The 10727-nt window shown below is 56.8% G+C and overlaps 1 long non-coding RNA gene across 1 annotated transcript; it reads left to right on the plus strand.

Moving 5' to 3' along the window:
* Positions 1 to 6386: 6386 nt before the first annotated feature.
* On the plus strand, positions 6387 to 10509 carry LOC114004731 (uncharacterized). The gene is made up of 3 exons (XR_003546803.1): positions 6387 to 6551; positions 7534 to 7715; positions 10353 to 10509. It is a non-coding gene; the product is annotated as an uncharacterized LOC114004731 (long non-coding RNA).
* The last annotated feature ends 218 nt before the right edge of the window (positions 10510 to 10727 follow it).

The following is a 10727-nucleotide window of genomic DNA, read 5'->3' on the forward strand; positions in this document are numbered from 1 at the left end:
GGCCCACCCCGCCACCAGCCGGGCCGCCCTCCTGGCCGCCCTCCTGGCCGCCCTCCTGGCCCCCTCCTGGCCACCGTCCTGGCCACCATTCTGGCCACCATCCTGGCCGCTGGCTGCAGTGTGACTCTCAGGGCTCTCTGCTTGCACACGAATGTGAAGCAAACATCTGCTACAGCCCAGCAAGAGCCTCTGGTCCGGATAGAAGCGATCGGGAGGGGAACACTCCTGACCTCTCGAAGCCCCAGATAGAAACGATCGGGAGGGAAACACCCCAACCTCTCTAAGCACCCCCTTTTGCAGAGAGATGGCAGCAAATGCAGAGGCAGTCCTAAGGTGGTCGCCTGCTCAGGCCCGTAGCCCGCGGTGACAAAGCAGCAGCAGCCGCCCTGGGATCTCAGAAATCGGCCGCCCACAGGATGTGCATGGCCAGACCTCGCTACCTAGCGGGATAAGGCCTTGAGGGAGGCCTGGGATTGGTTCCTGGCCCCCCTGAAAGCTGGGTGTGGGGCACCAGCTACATGGGAGACCGAGGCAGGAGAACTGTGAGCTCACAGACAGAGACCTCCGACTACTTGGGGGCAGAGGAAGAGAATTGCAAGGTGGGAAAAACCCGGGAAAACGACCGGGACACGGAGTCAGAAGTCTAAGACTGAGGAGGCACAGATCCGGCGCTGGGCAAGGGCGCTGCTGGGCACACACGGGGTGCTATCTGGGCATCTTCACCTGCAGACGGGGAGGCTCCCGTCTGGTGCTTCCTTCTGAGGGCACTGTCTCCGTGAGGGCCTGCTCACTTCCTGGGGACGCGTCGTCTCGCCCGGCGTCTGGGGTCAGGTCTCAGCACGGGGATCAGGGGAGCAGTGCTTCGTGTTAGCCAGCGAGAGTTGCCGGGAGGCCGGCGGGGCTGGGGAAAAGGTTTTGGTTGCTTGTTTTGTGTTTTTAATTATTATTATTATTATGTTTGTTTGTTTTCTCGTGTTTTTAATTATTATTATTATTATTATGTTTGTTTGTTTTCTAGGTTTTTGTCATAGGGTACACGCGCTCGCTGTAGGGAGAGAGAGAAATCACCCTAGAGGGGATGGCCATGCTGCAATCCTCTCTCCTCTATTCTCCTCCTGGGAGTCTGGGCGTGCACACGCACCCAGCCAAGTCTGGGACTCGAACTGTGGTTGTCCATGTGGGCGCCCGGGGCTTTAACCAGCATACCACCTGCTGGCTCCCAGGGAGAGTTCTAAGGGCGTCAGAAGAAGCCCTAACCGAGGTGACAGCCGGTAGAGGAAGTGCGTGGAGACCTGCAGAGGGACTCCGCAGCAGCCCCAGTGCCAGGCCCTGGGGCGGGAGGGAGCTTGGCAGGTCTGACACAGGCACTGGAGCCTACGGGCCCTGCCGGGGAGCCGGGGAGCGAGGGATGAGCTGGCTCAGCGTCAGACGGGGCACGGCAGCTGGGACTGGGCCTCTCCTGCCTCAGAGTGACAAGTACTGCTGGACTGAGGGCCAGAACAGACCAGAGGGGGACGCTGAGGCGGCGAGAGAGCATCGGGAGGTGGCGATGGCCCGGGCAGTGCAGGGCAGCTTCCAGTCCTGCCTCCTGGGAGGCGCTCTGAACCCTTGAAATGTAGATTTCCGCCCTCTTCCTGCTTCCTGTCCTGCCTGGCCACTGTGGGCGCTGACCCACCGCCTCTGCCGCCCTGACCGCCAAGTCGAGAAAGTCCTACCCGCCCCGCTCCTCCCGGCACAGCCGTCGTTGATGGACGCGTGCCATTCATGTGCTCCTTCACACTTACGAGAAAAGCGCGGGGTCGCCACTGGCTCCTCCGCTGGCCAGCTGTGTCCCCGAGGGTGGACGCCCGCTGTTTGCTGAGCCAATGAGCTGATGGCTTCACTGCTGAGCTCAGAAAACTTTTAAAGTAGAATTAACACGAATTCTTCTCAAACTATTTCAAGAGAGCCAAATGAGGGGACCCTCCGAAGGTCACTTTATGAATGCCTCCATGTCGACACCGAGAGCAGACGAGGACAGGCACACGCCCCGAGTCTGGGTACAGAGGTCCTTAGAAAACCCTTGCGAGAGAAATCCAGCGACGCATTAAAATGGCTGTATTTTATTTTTTGAAAGAGCTTTTTGCTATAGGGCACATACACTCACTGGAGAGACAGAGAGACAGAGACAGAACACGATAAATCGAACCCCCGTGGGATGGCCACGCTGCAACCCCTTCTCCAATCTCTCCTTAGGATTCACGCATTCACGCCTAATGTGAGTTTTAAGCTCCTGGATCTGGGGCTCTAACCCTGGATGGCCACATGGGAGTTCAGCACCTTAACCACCATGCCACCTGCTGGTCCCAAAAGACTATACACCGTGACCAGGCAGAATGTTCCCCGGGGATGCAAGGACGGTTCGAGCACCGAAGCAGTCGTGGTAACACAGGGATTATGGATGGCCACCCTCCCTGGGGAGTGGCTTCTCACTTTCCCTCTCTTCTATCTCTCTCTGGCGAGCACACAGGCTGCAGCAAAACAAAACAAAACAAAACCGAAAATGCTTCATCATTTAATAAATGGTTATCGGGCACGTCCTCGCCACCAAGAAATCTTCTAATGTCATGGTGCATAGGCGTGTGGCTCTCTCCCGGCTGGTCCAGCTGTCACAGTGCGCGGGTGTGCGGCTCTCTCCCCCGTGGTCCGGCTGTGGCAGTGCACAGGCGTGTGGCTCTCTCCCCCGTGGTCCGGCTGTGGCAGTGCACAGGCGTGTGGCTCTCTCCCCCGTGGTCCGGCTGTGGCCGGATTGTGACCACACTAGGTGTGCGGGCGTGCGGCTCTCTCCCCGCTAGTTGAGTTGGACGATGTTTTACTGATCAGATGCATTACGGTTCTGTACCCCACCCATCACCTGACAGATGGAAACTCAGGAGGCTTCTAACTTAGCATATATAGTTAGCACTGAGTGACGGAATCCCACATCTGCTATCTCGCTAGCTGGTATCATACAGGTGTCTTTGTGCACCTGTTCTATCATTTCCACAGGACAAACTGCCTGGAGAGGGCCATGGGCTAACGGGAGCACACAATAACACTGCTATTAGTTTTCTGTCTGTCTGGCGAGCGCATGCGAAAACCTCTATAGCAAAAACCTCTCAAAAAAAAAAAAAGAGAGAGAGAGAGAAAATGCATGGATTTAAAAGTTATTTATACCAAAATGAACCTGTACTTTGATCCCATTTTACCATGAACTTTTTGAAATCTCTCATATTTTCAAAATTGTGTACACTGAAGTCTTGTTAGAACTTGCTTTAAAGGCATTCAGGCTGGGGCCAGCAGATGGCGTAATGGTTATGTGCTGAACCCCCACGTAGTCAGCTGCCGCTCCAGTCCCGGACCTGGAGACTTACACGCGCCTTGGGCATATGTACGTATGTGCGTGCCCAAGATCCTGATAGGAGAATGGAGAAGGAATTGTGGCGTGGCCAACCCCCTGGGGGGTGATTTCTCGCTTTCTACCTCTCTGTCCCACAAGTGCACACATCCTGTAGCAGAAATGTCTCTTAAAAAAATAGACAACAACAACAACAACAAAGACTTGTCAGACCTGAAGTCTTGTTAAGAGCATGCGTGCCTGAGACCGGCCGTCCGAACAGTTGGGCACCTCGTTAGTGGTCGGTCAGCCAACCCACGGGCCTGGTCCTGGTTCTGGGTTCCGTCTCCACGCCCAGTGCTTCCCTGAAGAGCAGCTTTGGGTAAATTACGCTGTTTGCCAATACACTAGCACCTTCTCGGGATGACGGGAAGCCACTACAGTGGAGCCGCTATGTTCTTAGCCACGTCTTGCCAAATTCTCTAAATGCTAAGGTCTTAGATATTAGAGTTTTGAATTGGCCAGCATTCTTTGGGTTGCATGTGACAGAGGACTGACTTTGTATATTTTTTAAAGATTTACTTATTTAATTTTGTCATCATCATTATTATTATTATTTTGCTACAGGGCACACATGCACACTAGGGAGAGACATAGAGAAGGAAAGTGAGAAAGCAAGCCACCAGATCCTGGACTAGAACCTGGTCGGCCATGTGGGAGTCCAGTGCCTTAACCACCGTGCCACCTGCTGGCCTGAGAACCAGCTTTATTGAGTCTATTTAACGTCAGCGGAGCAGTGATTGCAGAGCTCCTGGGCTGTCCTTCCCGTCTTCCCCCGTGGGGGGCTGGCATGTGGCGTGTAGCCAGGCTCGGGGTCTCCCTCACTCAGAACCTTTCAGACTGGCTCTTCAGCCCAGCCAGGGTGCTCTCCGGCAGCAGGTCAGACCCCGGGAGGTAGAAACGGCAGCCGGCAACCCCCAACCCCCGGCCTCAAGCCCAGATTCTGTGAGGAGGGGCCATCTTCCGCTCAGGGCCCTGAGTAGGCTAGGCCCCCACTCTGGCTCTCAAGACAAGGCCACGACTGTGAGACCCCACTCGAGAAGACCCTCTCCCTCTCCAGGGGAAGCAGGGAGGGTTGCCAACCACAGAGAAGTGAGGGGCACTTGTCTCACTCTAGCAGGACCCATAGGGTCACACGGTAACCTGCTTCTGGTCCCCCTCCGGTGTCGCATAGACCTTGAAGCGTAGCCAGGACAGCAGTACTGCCCAGTTGCAGGGGCCATCCGCAGACAGAGAGGAGCCACCTAGATCTCGGGGTTGGGGGGAGCGGGGACTGCGGCAGCTGTGAACCCCAGAGGGAGCGTGGCAGTGCCCAGTGATGCCCTCCTGCCCAAGCTCTCCTCTGGTCTTTTATCTATTTATTGTTTTAAGAGAGATTTTTGCTATAGGGCACATGCACTTGACGGAGAGACGGAGAGATAGAAAGTGAGAAATCATTCCCATCCCCAGGGGAGATGGCCACTCCGCAATCCCTTCTCCTCCATTCTCCTCCTGGGATTTTGGGCACGCACGCGCACGCACGCACACGCACCTGGCGTGAGTATCAAGCCTCTGGGTCCAGGACTCGAACCGCGGTCCACTATGTGAGCGTCTAGTGATGTAGCCAGGACGCTGCTGCCGGTCCCAAGCTCCCCTCTGTTCCAAATGGAGTTGATCAGTGAGAGGGGTGCTTCTTCCCCCAGAGCCAGGCGGCAAGGAGTGTCAGCTGCAGAGGGTCTGCAGGCAGGAGGCAGAGAGGGCCGGGTGCTGGCAAGGTGGCTGGACCGTCCCCATGTGCTACATGGGGCCTGGGCCATGGAGAACCAGGGCGCGAGCCTCCAGCTTGGTCACTCCCTGCCTCGCTTCCCGACCCTCTCCTGCCCCCGGCAGGCAGGCTCTGCGGGTGGACGGCGGGAACATAAAGGAGACCCTGGCTGAGCTCCCAGGGGCTCTGGCAGGCATCCCGGAGACCAGGGAGGGCAAGGAGGGGCTGCAGAGTCCAAGCCATGGTGCGGGCACAGGGCCGGGGTGCCGCACCAGAGGGGCAGGGAGGAGGTGGCTGTGAGGGGACATCCAAGCCGTCCGGGAGGTCCCGGTGAGGACGGGAGGTGGCGGGGAGCCCGACCCTGTGACAGACGTAGGCGGTGGTGAGTACAGAGGGTGTGTACACGTGACAGGGACAGGCTGGAGACAGGAAAGTCCTCAAATGCCACACTAAGCCAGCCATCTGTCCTGTGCCCGGGGAACTGCAGACACAGAGGCGTCGCGGCGGCCATCGTGTGGCTGGGACTCTAGGTCTGACTGGGCGGAGCAGCCTGGGACTGCAGCAGGAGTTTCCTTCACAGAGGGTTCTGGAAACGTCAGAACAGATGACGGGCCTCAGCTACAGCTGGTCTAGAGAAGCCAGGCCCAGAGAGGCTCAGCCTGGAGGGCGGCCTGGGGGCGCGAGGGAGCAGGGTCGCCCTCCAGAGAGCTCCTGGAAGGGCTTCTTCAGCGTCCACAGGAAGGGAGGCCTGGCTTCTAGGGCAATTCTTAAGTTGATTTACTGGGGGAGAGAGGGGGGCAGGCGGGCCGCAGATGCACACACATGTGCCCAGCATGCACAAGCCGGCCCCGTGGGAACGACCCTCTCTGAGACCGCTGGCGTGGCCCTGTGTGGTGGCACTGTGGCACCCCAGGGCAGGGCTATGGGGTTCTTGGCAGGTCTACATCCGCGGGGCCAGGGTCACAAAGTCGGTAACGAACCTATGCCGTCGATGCAGCGGCGCTAACGCCCTGGATGCCGTGTTGTCACGTGGAAAACCTTTGAACGCGAACCCGCAGGAAGTCGCCGGGAACTGGCAATTACTAGAAAGACTCCACCTGCAGGGACCTTCAGCCCTTCGTGCCACTTCCCCAGGGGACGGGTGACGAAAGGTCGTTTCATGGCCTGGTAATCATTAACCAGCGACTGGGACTGACGTTTCAGACTGGGCGCGGACAGGGGCTGAGGAGTCAGGCAATGAGGCCGACTCGTGGTGAGGTGACCCCTCAGGTGAAGAACCGCAGGCAGGAGCGGGTCACACACCGGTATCTGCCTCGCTGCTTCCCACGGCATCAGGCCAGCAGGAGGAGGGAGTGCCAGCTTCCCTTGCAGCTGCAGAGCCCAGGGAGAAAGGTGCCTCTCCCTACAGAGCTGTCGCTTGAGCAGCTCCACCCAGGTCCCAGGCCCTGTCCCGGAAGCAGGCCCCCAGCATGGCTCAGATCTTGCCTGCCCCTCTGTGGATCAGGCGCGCCTTCGACTGCCTGCTGGCCGAAACCCTCTGCCGCCAGCCCTGGCCATGAGCGGAGGCAGCGTGGGTCCCTGTGCGCGTCCCCCTGTGGTCTGTCTCCTTCTCTGCTTCAGCGACAGGTGGTACCGGGGACAGCCAGGAGCCGGGTGAGCGACTGCGTGTCCAGCCTTCCTTGTGTTTACGGATGGGCAATGGAGATGGTGCAGGAGAAAGCCCCTGGCTGGGCCCACCAGAAGGCCCCTCGAAAGGATGGACTTGACTGGGAGACATGCCTTTAGACCCCTCTCAGTAACCAGCCCTGACCTCCAAGCCTGTGTCGTCAGGTGGCATCTCCAGCAGTCAGAGGCAATTCCTAATCGCAAAGATTACCTTAAGATCTAGAAGGGGGGACCTGCAGGTGGTGTAATGGCTACATCACTGGACTCCCAAGTAGTCAACTGCAATTCGAGTCCTGGGCCCAACAGCTTAAAACTCACAGTGGGTGCTTGCATGCCGAAAATCCCGAGAGGAGAATGGAGAAGGGATTGTGGTGTGGCCATCCCCCCTGGGGGATGATCTCTCACTTCCTCTCTCTGTCTCTCTGGCAAGCTCATGTGCCTTATAGCAAGAATCTCTCTTAAAAAAAAGAATATCTGGAAAGTGAGGGGAGCAGCAGATGGCATAATGGTTACGTCTCTGGACTCCACATAGTCAACTGCAGTTTGAGTCCTGGATCCTATGGCCTAAAACTTGTGCCCTGGGTACGTGTGCATGCATGCCCAAGATCCTGAGAGGAGAACGGAGGAGAATGGATTGCAGCACAGCCATCCCCCTGGTGGTGACTTTTTCACTTTCTGTCTCTCTGTCTTTCTCTGTCTCTCCAACAAGAGCAAGCGCCCTACCACAAAAATATCTCTTAAAAAGAAGACCTGGAAAGGTGGCATCCAGTGAGCTGCTGATTTGAACTGTGCGAGTCCTTAGCATCTTCACGTGACCTGCCAGAAGAGTAAGCACCGCTGGGAGCGTCTGAGGGGCTGTCGCCCCAGACCCTGCTGTCCCCACACGTTCAGGTGAGCAAGTGCTACCCCGGCCAGAGCTATGCCTGGGTCCTTCGGCACCAGCTCTTATTCTGTGCATGGACCACTTGTACCAACACAGGTTAGGACCCCTTCCCATGAAGCCATGGTGCAGCCAGCTCCTGCACCGTCCCCGCGCCGTGCATCCCCGCAAGGGAGGACAGATGGGGAGTGGCAGCGGTGGGCTCCCCGCGCCATTCACTGCCAACCGTGGGCCCAGTCTGGGCTTCCAAGAGGTGTCACCTGCTGGGATAAACAGCAGCCACTCGGTGTCGCTGTGAAGGTGGAGCCGGGTCCTGGGGTTCAGTCCTTAGCACCTGTCGGGACTTACAGGCAAACTTCTGGACACAGAAGCCAGAGTCACAGCCATGACGCGGAGAGAGAGCTCACGTGGGCTAGCGTGAGAGAGATAGAAACCGAGTCCAGAGTTGTGCTGTCTGACTTGTCCTAACCTGGGCGTGATCAGCAGTAGCACTGTTGGCGGCGAGGTTGGACATCTGCGGTAGGGGTGGCCTCTGTGCGTCTCTCCTGGGTGATGGATTCTCCAGAGGGCCATAGAACCTCCCGATTTCTCACTTTCTGTCTCTCTGTCTCTCTCCGTCTTTCTGGTGAGCACACGTACCCTATAGCAAAAAGAAAAAGAAACAATACTGCTTTGCAAAGGCGTTGCCATGACAGAAGTGCCTCGGCGGACCGACTGTCTAGAAGTAGACTCTGAAGTGGAAGCTACGAAGGGGGGTGATGACAGTGACAATGCGAACGAAGACACGCTATCGTGTGAATAATGCACGCGCGTGCTCAGAAGCCAGGCACGCTGGGGGCTCTGCTTCTGTCTTGGCCGGTTTTAGGGCTCTGAGCCCTAGCACATGTCTCCCTGTCGCTGTCTTCGATGGACGGGGCTACAGTGTGGATATCGTTAGGGCTTTTCATGCCTCAGTAAATATCTCGAATAATTGTCCAGAACATGAAAATAAAAGTGTTGCTTGGAAGACCTGAGCAGGGTTCTGGTTCCACAGAGCAGTGGTCACGTGCAACTCAGGAGAAGACGATTCCACATGGTGACCACGGTTCAAATCCCGCCTGTCACCCGAGCACGTGTGCAAGTGCCCGAGCTCCGCTGAGCCGGTGGCTGAGGGAGGGCCGGTGTGACCGGACCCTGGGGAGGGCAGGCGCCTTTCTTCACTCGCTCGTGTGTGTGCACACATGCCGACACCTGAATAGACGCTGCTCGGACGCGCAGTCCTGCCTGCGCAGGGCACGCTGCTGTGCAGCCAGTCTTCCCTTGGCTTGACCTCCTAACGTGTGGGAGAGATTTTCACAGCTAGCTTCTGACTGTTGACTAGATGGTTTCGTGTATTCGAATGCCTTTCTTGAATCCCCCCTGGAGTTTTGGTACAGAGTGCTGCTTGGGCCACCTCCACGGCTCAGCAATGATTAGTGCGCTGCTCAAGAGAAGTTGGATCCTGGACCAGCACGTGCCATAATGGCTAGGTCGCTGGATTCCCACGTGGTCACGTTCAAGTCCTGAACCTGGTGGCTTAAAACTCATGCTGGGTGCTGGTGCATGCGTGCCCCACATCCCTAGCCGAGAATCGAGAAGGGATTGCGGCATGGCCCTCCCCGCCGGGAAGGGGATGATTTCTCGCTTCCTGTCCTTCTCTCCAGCATGTGCACATACTCTATAGCAAAAATCTCTCTTAAAAAAAAAAAAAGAGAGAGAGAGCGAGAGAAGCTGGTCCCCACGTGGCGACACAGTGCAGACCCTGGCCCAGCCTTCCCGGGACGCCTGCACAAGCGTCACTGGGGTGGACCAGGCTCCATGTGATCAAGTGCCCACAGCAGTAACTGCTTAACACGGTGCGGTTTCAGAATGCACAAGGAGACGGGTATCGTGAGAAAACGCAGCATGGGCTTTCTTATTTCGTTATTTGTTTATTTGTTTGGCACTTAAATAAACTCCTACTTTAAGTCCGTTCTCTCCCAGACGTTTAGAAGTCCCCTTGATTTGCTTATGTGGCAGAATGCAAAGGAGCAAACTGTTGAACGCGAAGTCTCTGTTTTTAGAATTCGTCCTTATTACTGGGTTGTTGGGGCAGTCATGACACACTTTTGCATAGAAAAATCTGTCGCGACTTTCCCAGTGACCTAACATCTTAAGTAAAGGCAGACGGTTAGCAGACTGATTACCGTGTCAGTGTTAATAGCTGTGAGATTACTCCGCAATGGAATAAGTGACGCTTACCCCCAGGTTGTGTGCAGTTGGTCCTAGGAACCCCCGGGAGGCTTGTTCTGCTCCACTGCAGCCCGATGTTGGCACTGGCGACCTCTGTCCACCCTGTCCCCGCCCCCGTCTGCATCCAGCCTTTCTGAGGAGGGAGCGCACACACTAATTAGACGGGCAGCTTAAGAAAACATCAGTCATGTGTACGCCCCGCCGGAAAGGCTTACACGTGCAAATCGGCACGCGTCGAGCCTGCCCGGGCAGCCCGGCCGCCCGAGACTGCCAGCCTCAGGCTTTACCTCTCGCTCGCCAGCTGCCCGTTGCCTGCTCTGTACCTGACGCACTGCCTGCAAGTTCGCAACCGCGTGGGCTGAGACCTGCTTTGCAGTGATGGGACTGCTTCTTTGCAGATGGAGACCCAACCTGACAAAGGCCAGTGGACTGGATTGACCGATTGCAAAATCTGCCTCAGCTTTTGGAATTCTGAGGTTGGCTTTAAAAGGAGTTAACTTGGGACCAGCAGGTGGCATGGTGGTTAAGGCACTGGACACTTCCACATGGCCGACAGCGGTTCAAGTCCTGGACCTGGTAGCTTGCTTTCTTACATTCCCTCTCACTCTCTCACTCTGTGTCTGTCTCTCTGGTCAAATTAAAATGAAGTGAATGGGGAACCAGCAGTTAGCGTAATGGCTATGTCGCTGGACTCCCACGTAGTCAACCACGGTTCGCGTCCTGGACCCGGTGGCTTAAAACTCACGCCGGGCGCATGTGCGTGTGTGCCCAAG

This window comes from Tupaia chinensis, unplaced genomic scaffold, assembly GCF_000334495.1.
Source record: "Tupaia chinensis unplaced genomic scaffold, TupChi_1.0 Scaffold139767_1, whole genome shotgun sequence".
Lineage (NCBI taxonomy): Eukaryota > Metazoa > Chordata > Mammalia > Scandentia > Tupaiidae > Tupaia > Tupaia belangeri.